At 46.4% G+C, this 14,041-nt stretch overlaps 1 protein-coding gene across 1 annotated transcript in view; it reads right to left on the reverse strand.

Moving 5' to 3' along the window:
• Positions 1-14,041, reverse strand: part of LOC135822815 (uncharacterized) — a 100,646-nt gene that overhangs the window by 13,664 nt on the left and 72,941 nt on the right. The gene's annotated exons all lie outside the window — the stretch shown is intronic.

The raw sequence follows: 14,041 nt of genomic DNA on the forward strand, positions 1-14,041 counted from the left end.
TGAAGTATCTGATCAAATATACCACTCTTTGGTCTATTTATCTAATCAATCAGCGGACAAAACTGTTAAGTCCTTTGTGGACTCATCAGCGCAGGACAGAGAAAATGAGCCCGAACCTGGTAGCAATGAAAAATATTTTTTCCAAAGCCAGATTTAAACCAGACCCAAACGTACCTTGCCAGAGTGCTCAAACTGACAAGTCAGTGAGCTCTGCATAACGCAAACAGCAAAGGCACTACCCCACATGAGCTATCTATCTATCTCCCTCTCTCTGTCACAATCTCTGTCTTTTTTTTATCTAATATCTCATACTTGAAGACTTTGATTACGAAAAATCATTACTACGAAGAAGTTCTCAAATCGAGCAGACAGATTGGCACCCACCAGTTCTAAGTTCCTCTTTCTTCATTTCGTTCATTGTTCCCAAGCAGAAACACAGCACACACACACACACACACACACACACACACACACACACACACACACACACACACACACACACACACACACACACACACACACACAAACACACAAACACACAAACACACATACACACACACACAACACCAGAAATGAGTTGATCAATTTACTTTTATTCCCCAAGTTATGATAGACAGAGTAGAAGATTGGCATAGCCAGGACCCACAGACCTCAATTTCGCGCCTCCTCATGCATGCATTTGTGTGTGTGCGTGCGCTTGTGTGTCTGTGTGTGTGTGTGTGCTCGGGCATGTGTACGTGTGTGTGTGTGTGTGTGTGTGTGTGTGTGTGTGTGTGTGTGTGTGTGTGTGTGTGTGTGTGTGTGTGTGTGGCACCGTGTGTGGCCCCTTTTTTCACAGGAGAAAAGTGGCCAAGTACGAAAAAGGTTAATGTCCAGTGATATCCTACAAAGTCGGGTGGTACAACATTTAGTGCTTGATGCACAGGATCAGACACGGGTCGATTGCGACATTCGTTTTCCCCAGCCCCCAGGGTCTAAGCTACGTGCCGCTTTTCAGTCCCAAAATTCGTATTTTTGTGGCGAGGTATACTGTAAAGCGTGAAATTTTCGCGGCGTTTTTAGTTCGCGTTTTCAGAATCAGGACAGGTTTGCGAGGTTTTAATTTTGCGATTGCAGAATTTGAAAATTTTAAAGCAGAGATTTTCAGCCAAAGAAGGCTAAGCAAGGACAAGCTAACTTTTGAACAGCTGATTTGTTTCCGCTTTCAGTGGCATGTCGACCGATCTTGGCTCTCACCTCATCCGTGTATCTATGGTAGTCACCACGCTTCCTCTTCTTTTTCTGAAACGTAGCCAGCTCCTTTTCCACGGCGCAGTTTGCTGCAGCGACGGTAATGCTTGCCGCAGGAGGAAGGTATGAAGCCTGCTTCGCAGTGCTGCTGTCATCATTTTTCTGTATCCACTGAAGGAACGGCATACTACTAGTGACGAGAGAGAAGCAGTAGTGCGATCGTCGAGGGAAAACTTCAAAAGGATGTGAAAGGAATGAACTTCGGTCCGAGTTATTTGTACAGCAGTGGTGCAAGGAAACTCTTGGTGGCAATCTTCACGAATACGCTGGATTGCGCTACTATTTGTGCTACTGTGACATTCTTGCTAAACCTTTCACGGATCTCCTTTTCGCGCTAAATTTCGCGATTTCCACGCGACCATCGCAATAATTTCACGGTTTCCAGTAAGTCATACGTCAGACTTTTACCTTTTTGACAATCTAACTTAATGGGTACCGGTACATACATACGTACAAGACGTTACAAATGCTTAACCCTTTGGCATCCATGGATTCCTTCAGGATTCGCGCAGAGGTGCGCGATCGATCGCGCAACAGTCCCAGTATGCATTTCAACATTATCTAATTTCACGCACCAGATTTGGAATATCTCCATCTTGGTCTCTTTGGAAAGCTACAGATCTCCTCTCGCCAGGTATCGCCACTAAGTACTCCACAGGAGCAACAGAATCGCCGTCACGTCTTTTGAGAGCTGCCCTATTGCGCCTGAGCGAGATACTGTGCCCACATCCACAAATGTCATTGGTTCTGAAGTTTTACTCAATGTAGAACGGTGATTCACAGCCCTGCAGGTTCCTGAAGCCCAAGCGATTCATTTGGCCTCCACTATGCATGCGCTATGCAACCATGAGTCACAGGCGACGTCCCTTTCCAAGCGCATCCATGTTTCGGTCTTCAGCGCTCAGTGAATCTTCATCACGCCAGATCATACGACACACGGCTGGGAAGCTTATTCTCTCAACTTTCCGATAAGTCCTCATTCTTGGCGATCGAAGAAAGGACAATGGAGTTACGACAATGCACAAACTGGCACGGTTGCGCACGAGCAAACTCGTGTTCAAAAATGACCTTTAACTCGTGGTTCGAGGTCAAAGGGTTAAAAATTTATGAAGAACAACTGAGGTTATGGTAAAAAGGGGCCTAGATTGTCCTTCACTCTGAACTGACATGTAGAAGCTTTGTGCAAGTGGAATGATGGATTACAGTACATGAAAACAGTCGAATGACATCATACACTCATTATATGCATGGAGCGCTGTAGAGCACAACCAGCATTCGGATTATTATTTTATAAGTCGCAGGGATGTTTTTTAGATGCATTTCAAAGTGCAGCCAACACACCGGAAAACACGGTATGTGCTGTGGTGCTAAGCCACAAGCAGTTGCAGTGGTTGCACTTCATGTACAGTGAAACCTTGTTAGGAAGAACACTGATAAAACAAATGTTTGCCTAAGAAGAACTAGTATTCGAAACTGTATTGGATAAAACCCTGTGTATTCACCGGGTAAAACATATGGAAAAGAAGAACTCCCGTTATTGCGAACGAATATAATCGGTCCCTTGATGTTCGTCCTAAAGAGGTTTGACTCTATTTCAGAGCTGCCAAGTTCGTTTTCTCTTTGGTCAGGAGATCTCCCTCAAAGGGGGATAGCCAGGCCGGAGGTCGGTCGGTAGCCCCTCAAACGAGTGGTTTTCCATCTACTTCCTCAGTAAACAAAAACATCGTGATGGATTTTTGAGGGACTGGTTTGCGCACAAACTGCCGTGAAATTAGTCACGATTACTTTCTCAGCCTTCCCTGGCATGCCGTGAAAGAGATACGATGCAAAGAAAGCGACCATTCACCGGGGTACTGAACCAGCATGCGTGATGCTGAGCGCATGTGTAAATTTGCTTATGGCAATAGTGACTTCAGTCAATTTTCAAACTCGCTCCAAATGCTCCGATTTTAGTCTTAACCCTTTCACTGCCACTGTCGACTGCGCATTCATGCACTCCGAGTGACATTGTCGACTTGCGTCGAAGAGTAAACATGCATTCCCCAGTGCTGTTGTCGACTTCCGTCGACAGGCAGACCTCACCCAGTTTGGCCCTCTAATTTCGAATATTGGAGATGTTTAGCCGTGATAGACGGCCACGGGGCCCTGGAAGATGTCCATACCCATCGAAATACGCTGCCAGAAGTATGGGTTGCCATTTGGAAAAAATCGAACCAGCGTCGTTGAAAATGCGCATCCGATTTTTGCCGAGCGGTGGGGAAGAAATCGGTTCTCACGCACTTCCACCTCCCAGAGTCGGTGCGAGTATTTTCCCCTTTCCCGTCAACTTTCATTGCGCGGAGCATGGAATTTGGTTCAGACTTGATGCCTAGCTATTACTGTTAAACGACAAACTTTCGCGAGCGATTAACTTCCGCGACTTTCGCGAGCAGGGCCGAATCACGAAAGTTTGACACGCGAATATGAAATATGGACAATCATGTACTACGCGATGCATCAATGATCGATTGTGCACTGTCTGTACATACACTGCACAGACTCTGGACTAGCGCTGATCATTGCTTGCATGGCTACAGTCCAAAGCGTGCAGCTGCGGAAAGTAAGGGACCTTCGTAAATACCGATACTTATTTAGAAACGAAAACTAGTCATTTGTCTTCAACCTCCCTCCCCCTACCTCAGAAACGAACACATACAAACGGTACATAGCATCGATATTTTTTTCTTTTTCTTCTGGACGTGATCACACATACAAACTGTGCATCGATATTTTTTAAGAAACGAACAGGCGCTCAACCCCTTCTCCCCTAAACGACTAGTTTTCGTTTCTATACAAATATCTAGAGACTCCCTCGATTTAGGATAAAGCCTGTGGAGAATCCATAAATACAAATCTATATTTACAGATGGCCCCTAACATACCAAAACTAGTCTTACTAGTTGTCGTTGGAGTGCGGCGACTTGAACCAGAATTGCAGAAGAGAATAAAACAATCAACTGGAGAATGTCTCAGTGTTGTGTAGAGGGTTGTTGAACTTGTTGGAGTGTTTGGCCAGCTTGCTGTTGCGTAGATTTTAGTTAGTGTTGTACTGCTCGAAGAAGTCTTCTGAATTTTATCGCCATTAGTGTCGCAGTGGCTCAGCCGTTCGAAGAGAAAGTCTTCCGAAGATCCCTCTTCGAAAACGCCATCCTTTCTCCCAGTACCGTAAAGTCCGCTGCAAACGCCCACCCCATTTTTCCAAGATCTGCTGGCCTGTACACACCGACCCCATGCACTGTCACCCCTACTGTACGAAAGTGCATCTCACACCGTAGTGCGAAGAGCGCTTTGCTACGGTAAACTATGTCCTCTTTCCTGGTTTCGAAATCGCTCTGGGCACTAGCCACGAGCTAGCTCGTAGTGATATTATGATGATGGCTATTTTAATTCGCAAATCCAAACGGGAGTTTCTTCCGAATAATAAGGTAGCGAAGAACAGAGTATTGCAGGAACCAAATACACTTCTGACGGTGTTTCAAGCCATCATTTCCAAATCACACAACGCTCAAAGCAAGTGTTTTTTCTCGAGCACTTCAGAGTTTTCAACAAGTTAGCAACGACTTTGTAGGGGTAGCTTCGGTGACATACCCTGTTCGAATTGCAACTGCAATACTGCGAGCAATCAAGTGGTTGAATGACGCTTCGTCAGAACAATCACTGTTCCGTTCTGAAAGCGCGACATGGTGCACTTCAGAAATGTCATGAAAACTAGATGGATTCTACAGCATTACCACATGGAGAGCGAACTACCACAAAGACGACTCATTTATTGAATGAAAGGAATTCTCGACAGAAGTTTTTCTTTGCAGCAAGATAATGACAATCGCTTTGCAGAGCCTCCTGGTAAGACATGGGCAGTTTGTAGGCATTACAGCCGCTTTCGTACGCATTCGACCTTCGTGTCAGTTTTCTACAACTATATTGACCTGAAAAAGACGAAAATAGTATGGACACCCTGGGGTGGGCGTTTGCTGCGAAGTGGGCGTTTGCAGCAAAGTGGGCGTTTGCTGCGAAGTGGGCGTTTGCTGCGAAGTGGGCGTTTGCAGCGAAGTGGGCGTTTGCTGCGAAGTGGGCGTTTGCAGCGGACTTTACGGTACTAGTGCTCACCTTATGATTATCTTTGATTCCTTCTTTGATTTCTTCTCTTCTGACATTCTTCATGCACTCTGCACCTCAGCACTCCGAGTCTTAGTAAAATAAAATTCTTGAAGATTTTCGGTGGAAGGTAAAAATCGCTAAAATTAATCGCCGCTAACTGGTCCAGTTTGCTAAAACGCTAAAACGCTAAATTTGGCCTGAATTTGGCCGCCGCGAAAGTTTGTCGTTTTACAGTACCCAAGACTCCAGGCGGCTATCCGTTGCGATAGGCGGTTGGAGTCACGGGTAGAGACAACCAGACGCTGGATTCCTCGGGGATGCATTCACTGTAAACTTGATGGAAACAGCGCTGGCGGCGTTCACTGGGTCCAGAAGTAAAATTTTCTAAGAACTACCACGTTACCATGGCGACCAGCACGGTGAAGAGACACTACGGGTATGTCAGCTACAACCTAATTATATTCTTTCTACAACGACACCTACCTCTGGCTCAATACCTGACGATCTACTGCAAGCTGATGCGAAAGTGCAACACCCGCGAACGCCGCGCTTGTCAACGGAACAGGGAAGTGCTTCACTCTCCAAAGTTGAAAAGTATTTGGACTGCTGCTAATCGGGAGAACAAACGACCGCCACGGCGGCAGAACATTCCGCAGCTGTTCACCGACACGATCCGCTTCACCAAACGACTTACGAACGTTTCGTTCTCCGAGTTTTCTGGTGGCAGCAACAAGAATTCCGTCCGCAACGACAGGACGAAAGTCTCTCGCAACTGAAGTCCTGTTGCCACGAAGACAGAGAAGATTCCGCAAGTTATCTCTTCTGCTTCCAGTATTGTAGCTCTCCTGTCCACTGGCATATCTTTCAATCCCAGCGAACGAAAAAAGGATCTGCTTCTCTCTCCAAAACAACGAACAACTAACTAAGGGACCATCGCAAAAGTTCGCAGAAGCCCCCGAAACGAAGACCGTGAGTTTCGGGCCTGACCCCCCTCCCTCCCCCCTCAAACGAAACGACAGTCACAATATGGGCTTCATTATTTCACTTGGATGCTGCACACATAATAATTATTATAATATACTACACAGCAGGGGTTCATAAACCCTATGAACCCCTGCTAGTCCATAAACCACGCGTTTTATGGACTCTTGGTACTAGACTACACCCAGTGTACAGGCAGCCAGCTACGCGACACGCGCAGTTGCATGAATGGACTACGCGTCCTGACAAGCGATCTACGCCGGCTGTGATGGCATGCTAATCTATATCAGCTCCTACATGTCGTCAATACTTTTTTGAATTGAAGCCCGGTTTGCGATTTTCGACACGACTCCCTCCCCCCCAAACGTATGCTCTTCGTTTCAGGGGCTTCTGCGAACTTTTGCGATGGTCCCTAACTTTACTTCGCCAGTGTCCGGGCCGATCGTGTACATAGTGTATGCAGCGCATGCGGCGCACATTCGCATGACATGACACGCATTTATGTGCAGCACGTTTGTACTTCGGATTTGGCAATTTTTTTCGACGGCAATGGCTTCCTTTAGGAGTTGTCTACCTACGATGTATACTTTGGAAAGCGATAGTCGGTACAGAAAGTACCATAAACTCCAAGAAAAGTTGGACTTTCGATTTTTTTAGCTGGAGGTAAAAAGTGCCTGGCATGGAGGGGTGTACTGCTCAGCTGACAGCCTGGCAGGGAGCGCCTTGTCACCTTCAGCGTTCAGCTGGCAGTGAAAGGGTTAATCAATTCTCTAGAGTACAGAATATAAGAAATCTGCAAGTAGTATTCAATTTCGCCAAACCATTACCTAGGGATAGTGATTTGAAGAGCAACAATTTCGGACTATCGCTATAAACACAAATGAATGGGTGAAATGGGAGAAGCGAGAAAATTTCAAGACGACTGCACAGTACAGTATGGTGTACAGTGCACAAGTACAAAGCCTCATCACTCGAACTGAGCGGACCGTGCGCATATGGTATTGCTTATAACTTGGTATGCTGGCGCAAAACAATTGCTCATGGAGGAAGACGAAAGGGTCTCAACGCCTGGAAATGTCAAATGGCCAGAAGTTGTTCGACGCTGATGATGATGGCATAGTCTGCGGCACTGCGACCCGACCAGAACAAGCCAAAACTCATCACCTAAAAAAAACGCTTGTCGTATGGAAACGGGACTTTGGGTTTCAAACGCATGAACATCATTCTCTTCTCTCCGACAAAGCAATACACTTGCTGAAATATTCTAGAATTTGACGTAACCACGCCGAAAAACAATGCGAAGTCGGATTCTCCCATCTGAAGTATTGAAACTTGTTTTTCCACAGAATCAGGGTCTGGGTTCGAGGGAGTGAAGTCACAAATGACAATGGGTCCATTTGATCCTATAATAGGGGATTCACACTCACGGGGAAACCTGAGGTCACGGGACAAGGTAAAAGTTCAGACCTTCGGTCAACGGAGTGGGGCCGTTCACACCCGTGGTCAGTTTTCCCTTGGCCGTATGTTTGGCAATGGATTTGTGGTGGGGCAATTAAAAAATGATCTGTAACTGCATTTTTGTAGTACGTTCTGTGCACGATTTTCCGAGGGCACTGTCTGAAAATGCAGGTTGCGATGCACCCGTACAACTACGGGTTCAGAGTTCTCGCCAAAGACAAGATCTACACACGCGCATCGTATGGCGACGGGATTTTTCCCTTAACAAATGCCCTGGGGCCCACGGCCACGGCTTTGCCAATTTTTTCCCGAAAGGTTCTTCCTTTCCCCCAGTACCATAGTTTCCATAACAACTTTCCCATAACCGTGGTTTTACCCGTGTGTGTGTGTGAATCCCCTATAAGGTGAACTTAAGGACTACTAGTGATAACCACAAGGGCAAGCATTGTACATGAGAAAACACAACCAGCGGTATTAACCCTTTACCGTTTTAGGTATTTGTACAGCATAAACCGACCATCATTGTTCATGCCGTAACTTTTTTATTTTTCACTTTTATTATGTACAAAATGGGGTGATTCTGAAAGTAAAACCCCTCAGGAATGCGATGCAACAACTTTCAAGTCCAGAAAACGAACACAGATTTCACTATTTAGCACTAATAATTATTTGGATTTATTCCCGATCGGGCAAACTGTTGCAATATGCAATAAATCAGATCCTTGCACTGGAGTGGCTCCCTCAGGTAAGTGGATACCAGGTTCGTTCTCTGGGTGGAATGCAGGAGTGTTACCAGTCACAGCGGTGTCAGCATTGTCCCAAGTATTGCAAATATCGACTAGTGCAGGTTGCACCGCTGGCTGTACATAGTACCTGTGCACCACGACCTCTACCGTGACGACGGCCTATTCCACGGCCGAATCCTCTCTCTCTGCCACGTCTCCTTCCACCATTAAAGGCACTCATCTCAGCGACACTGTCGTCGTCTGTGACATCCATGTCACTCTCACTGGCGCTGCTTTCACTCGCCATGTCATCGTCGCGGTCGTCGTCAGAATAAATATTTTCAACATGATTGTCTGGCTCCACAAACTCATCTTCGCTGGATGAGGCAGCGACAGAGTCGTCAGGAAGGGTCTCCAGAAGCGAAAGAGCTTGCTCCGCGTCCATGGCTTGCACAGCATGGCAGACAGTCGTGAGGCCAGCTCAAGCAAAAGTCGAAATAATCTGCAGGCAATACCAAAAGTCGCAGGGTACGCACTTTCCCAAAGCGCATTTTTCAAGTTGCGATTTTCGCGATTTTTTATATTGCATCACACAAAAAAATTGTCGGCACCCTCTGCGCGTACATCTTGGCTACCAGTAGGGAAAATCCCAGCTCTCTGCGGTGAACCAGTCCAGCGCTGTGCGCATAGAAGTCATCGACCGCGAGCGGTCGAAATTTGTACGTACAAACGGTAAAGGGTTAATAGGCCATTCACACGACATGTAAACACTTGCACGTGTGTGACCAAGATAACACTGGCAAACCGTGATCCAGTTCACACGGTGCTGGGCAAACTTTACAACCGTCAATGTATCCCTAGTGACCTCTTGAAAATACCGGGAAATGTTAAATTTAAAATTTTCCGTTGTTCAAGCAATGCAAGTTTATTGTATCCGAGTAAATATCCTTGGAAACGGTGCGATAAAAGTGAGTTTGGACGTCGTGTGAATGGCCTATAAACACCAGTGTGTGTAGTGCAGTATCTGGTGAAAAACATATTCACGGTCAACATGTGTCACTAGTGACACCAAAAACACATACTGGAGAGTGTAATAGTGATAGACATCTCATCAAGCGTACATAAACAAGAGTGCGCACCTCTCACATCTGCTCTGTTCCATGGGGGAGTTATTCGTCCATACAATGCATGCGCAAAACATGCGATGGGCACTGGACCTTCATTGCGAGTCTCTGTTTCGCCGTCTTGAAACCAACAATTTTTCGTACCAGACGATGGCAATTGTGACGAAACGTTGTACATAAAAGGAATCGGTTCAGTTTGCAGTGCTGTGGGAATGGGTGTGTCCACCCAACTACTCTCTTCAAATTTCTCTCCCTGTTAACCCTCTCAGTGCCATGAGCGACTTTAGTTGCCCAGAATGAGTATGTGTGTACAAATATTTTCGTATCTCCACTTCTACACACAGGAGAGTAACAAACGAGCACTCAACGTCTCCAGGAAGACCTACTTAGCACATCGGTTTGTGTCCGTGAGGATAAACGTCGCCAGAATGCAGGAAATGGACATCGCTCAGGCGCCCTCTCGAGGAAGACTATTTTCGCTGCATTTTCTCTTCACAATGGTCTGCCTGACCTTGATATCTTTCCAGAGAGCCATCGTTTGTAAAGATCTGTGGATATACAGCTGAGCTATGAAAAATTTGAGTCCAGCTCAACTCAGAAAAATTTGTATTTTTCTGACCCCCTTGGCACTGAAATGGTTAATTAATAGCTTGTTATCAAACCCATAGCGCATTTCAATGAAACCCATCCAAACCACTCACGCGTCCACAGACTCATAGTTTCTGCCTTGCACAGTATTACAGTCAGACCTCGCATAACCGCACACATCCGTTTTCCACAAAAATATCCGGATAGGCGAGGGAACCGGATAATCAAACACGCACACTGTATGTATGCATGGCATATGCTGTAAATCGGTAACCAACGATTTTCATCCGGATGTCGAGGGATCCAGATAAAAGAGGACCGGATAAGCAAGGTCTGCCTGTACTAAACAGTACAGCATGTGCAGTGCAGAATCAGGTGGAACACATGTTCACGATCAACATGTGTAAATATTCACAATGTGAACGGCAACATGAGGGGTGTGATGGTGCCAAACATCCCATCAAGAGTACATACCCCCCCCGAGTGTGCAACTGGAATGGGGTTGTGGGACGGCGTAATCCATGATGTACGTCATTTTTGGGTCAGACGTGCCTCATTCCATCGCGGCGGTGCACCGCGTCCACACTTCCTATACTTATGATGTCATTATTATGACGTGCAACACAGATTTCGCCGTCCCAAATCTGATAAGTGAACTTGCGCACCCTGGGGGGGGGGGGGGTTATGTACTCTTGATCTCATGGATAGCTATACAAATGTAGGACATGGTGGTGGTAGGTGCACCTCACGTGACTCACGTGACACCTAATCACTGCATAGTTCAACCAATCAAATGAACGACACGCTGTAATGAATACTGTATACACACAGTACATCTAAATTCAGTCACTCACAGTCAAGTCTATTCAACATACCTTTGCACTCTCGTGCCCCAGCAGCAACTGCACACATCCCTCACGTTTCTTTTGCTTGGCTACGTCCAACGCTGTTTTCCCTTCCTGAGTAACTCAACAACACATCACAGGGACAACAGAAAAAAATATTCGTGAAAATTCGAATTTTACAAAAACGAAAACACAACGAAGGGCAAGGACATAATCTACAACGAAACGAAATCAGTCTATCCACAAGACGACTTACATGTACAGAACAAGTCTCTCCTTCCTCAGCAACATTGCTACTCCATGCATTCACAGGAAAAACTCCAGTTCATGCCTCGACAAATTTGAATACATTTTACAGATTTCTACTGGAACGAAAATATCCACGACGAAAGGAAGGCGTCCACAACGTCTGCTCCACGTCAGGAACAACTCCATGTCGTCGGTGTGCTCGTTACATTAACAACAACCCTTCACTCCTCACTCGTTCCAACAAACACCATCAAACAGTCTACTCCTTCACACACTGATTTCGAAATTCTTCAAAAATCGAACAACAGAGTGAATATGACCACGTGGCGATATTGTACGCATGATGTCATCGAGTACGGTATCGTACAACTGGTACACATTTCTGACAAGAGGAGAGGAGAGGAGAGTTGTGGTAGTCGTGAGAGAGAGAGAGAGCGAGGGGCAGAGAGAGAGAGAGAGAGGCAGGACAGGTGAGAAGGACGAGTAGAAACTGTTCACTTCACAACAACACACAATCAAATACTTACCCTGTCACGCAGTGTGGTATCCAAGGTGACACCGTCACTGTCATGTGACAGCATCACCTTGACAACGTTGATCTTGTTATTGAAGACTGCCCTGTGAAGTGGAGTCCATCGTAGCTGTAGTGTAGAGAAAGAGAGAATGTGATGAGTATTGCTATACAACCATTACACTAACTACTACAACCACACACCGACACAGACCTGGACAACTTGAACAAACACATCAACACACGCACACACGCTCACACACACTCGCGCGCGCGCGCGCACACACACACACACACACACACACACACACACATACACACAAACACACACACACACACACACGGTGACACACACGCACACACACACACATGCACACATACGTACAGCTGTACAGACACACGTGGACAGATATGTACAAAGACACACATGGTTAACCAATGTACAGGATGATTGTCTCACAGACATACAGACAGACATGTAGGAACATACAAAGTGAGAATTCAGTTGAGACAACCAGACTCTAAACTATCACTAGTTCTTACCGAGCTGCTGTCCTGCACATTGACATCAGCTCCTCGTGCGATGAGTATATTTGCTAGTCGATCATTTCCAAGGATTGCACAGTAGTGCAGTAGTGTCCAGTGGTTCTGTACACACACACACACGCACGCACGCACACACACACACACACACACACACACACACACACACACACATGCACGCACGGACACACACACACACACACACACATACACGTACACGCACGCACGCACACACACACACACACACACACACACACACACACACACACACACACACACACACACACACACACACACACATATGCACACACACACAGGCACATGCGCGCACGCACACGCACACACACACACACACACACACACACACGTACACGTACACCCACACACAGGCACATGCGCGCACGCACGCACGCACACACACACACACACACACACACACACACACACACACACTGGCACAAGCGTGCACGCACACACACACAGGCACATGCGCGAATGCACACACACACACACATACACATACACACACATACACACGCACACACATGCACGCAGACGCACGCATGCGCACGCACACAAACACACACACATGACAGACACACACACACACGTGACAGACACACAGTCAGTTGTACATCCCAATGATGCAAAGTCTTGGGGCATGTGGACAGACGGATACGTGGTACAGTGCAGGGATACAGAAACACAGGAGCAAAGCATCAGACAGACAGACAGACAGACAGACAGACAGACAGACAGACAGACAGACAGACAGACAGACAGACAGACAGACAGACAGACAGATAGACAGACAGACAACAGACACACATACACACACACATACACACACACACACAGACAGACAGACAAAAAGAACAACCATGACACTGAACAGTGCTGAGTCTACGTAACAATCAAGAACACAACAACTTACCATAATTTCGTCTTGCTCATCCACCTCTACACTATGTACACTAAATATGTAGTGTACAATAGTGGACAGGATGTCATCACGAAGATGCCGACCCTCGTAGCAGATCACAAAAAGGAGCATTGTCTGTGTGATATACAAAACAGAAAAAACGATTTGACAATTACAAAAACGACAGCAACAATACTCTCAGTGCAATGCCATCAGGAGTTAGGAAACCTATTGATTGACCTCAGGGGTCAGTGATCCAAACCAGACAAATTGCCATAACTTGATTCCAGCTTGAGAGAAGCTTGCAGCAATTGCACATCTTGTAAAGTTATGTCACATCAACGATCCCCACAGGTCACCAATCACTTGACAATGGTACAGACGAGAAGACAGGGTGTCACAGAAAACTCCCCCCCCCCCCCTCACACACACTGTACAGCAACACTCTACTTACTCCCATTGAGTAGCAGAATGTGTATGATGAGTATGATGCTTTCCATGTCATTTTACGTGATGTGGAGGACAATTGCGGCTGCTCAGGAGGCACAGCAGCCTGAAGAGTTTCCAGTGTGGCATCTCTTCGCCACACCTCCTGAGCGAACGTGTCGAACACAACTTGACTGGACATGTCTGTACAGGGACAATGTGTACGTAACACAGACAGACAA

Source organism: Sycon ciliatum, chromosome 8, assembly GCF_964019385.1.
Source record: "Sycon ciliatum chromosome 8, ocSycCili1.1, whole genome shotgun sequence".
Classification (NCBI taxonomy): Eukaryota; Metazoa; Porifera; class Calcarea; order Leucosolenida; family Sycettidae; genus Sycon; species Sycon ciliatum.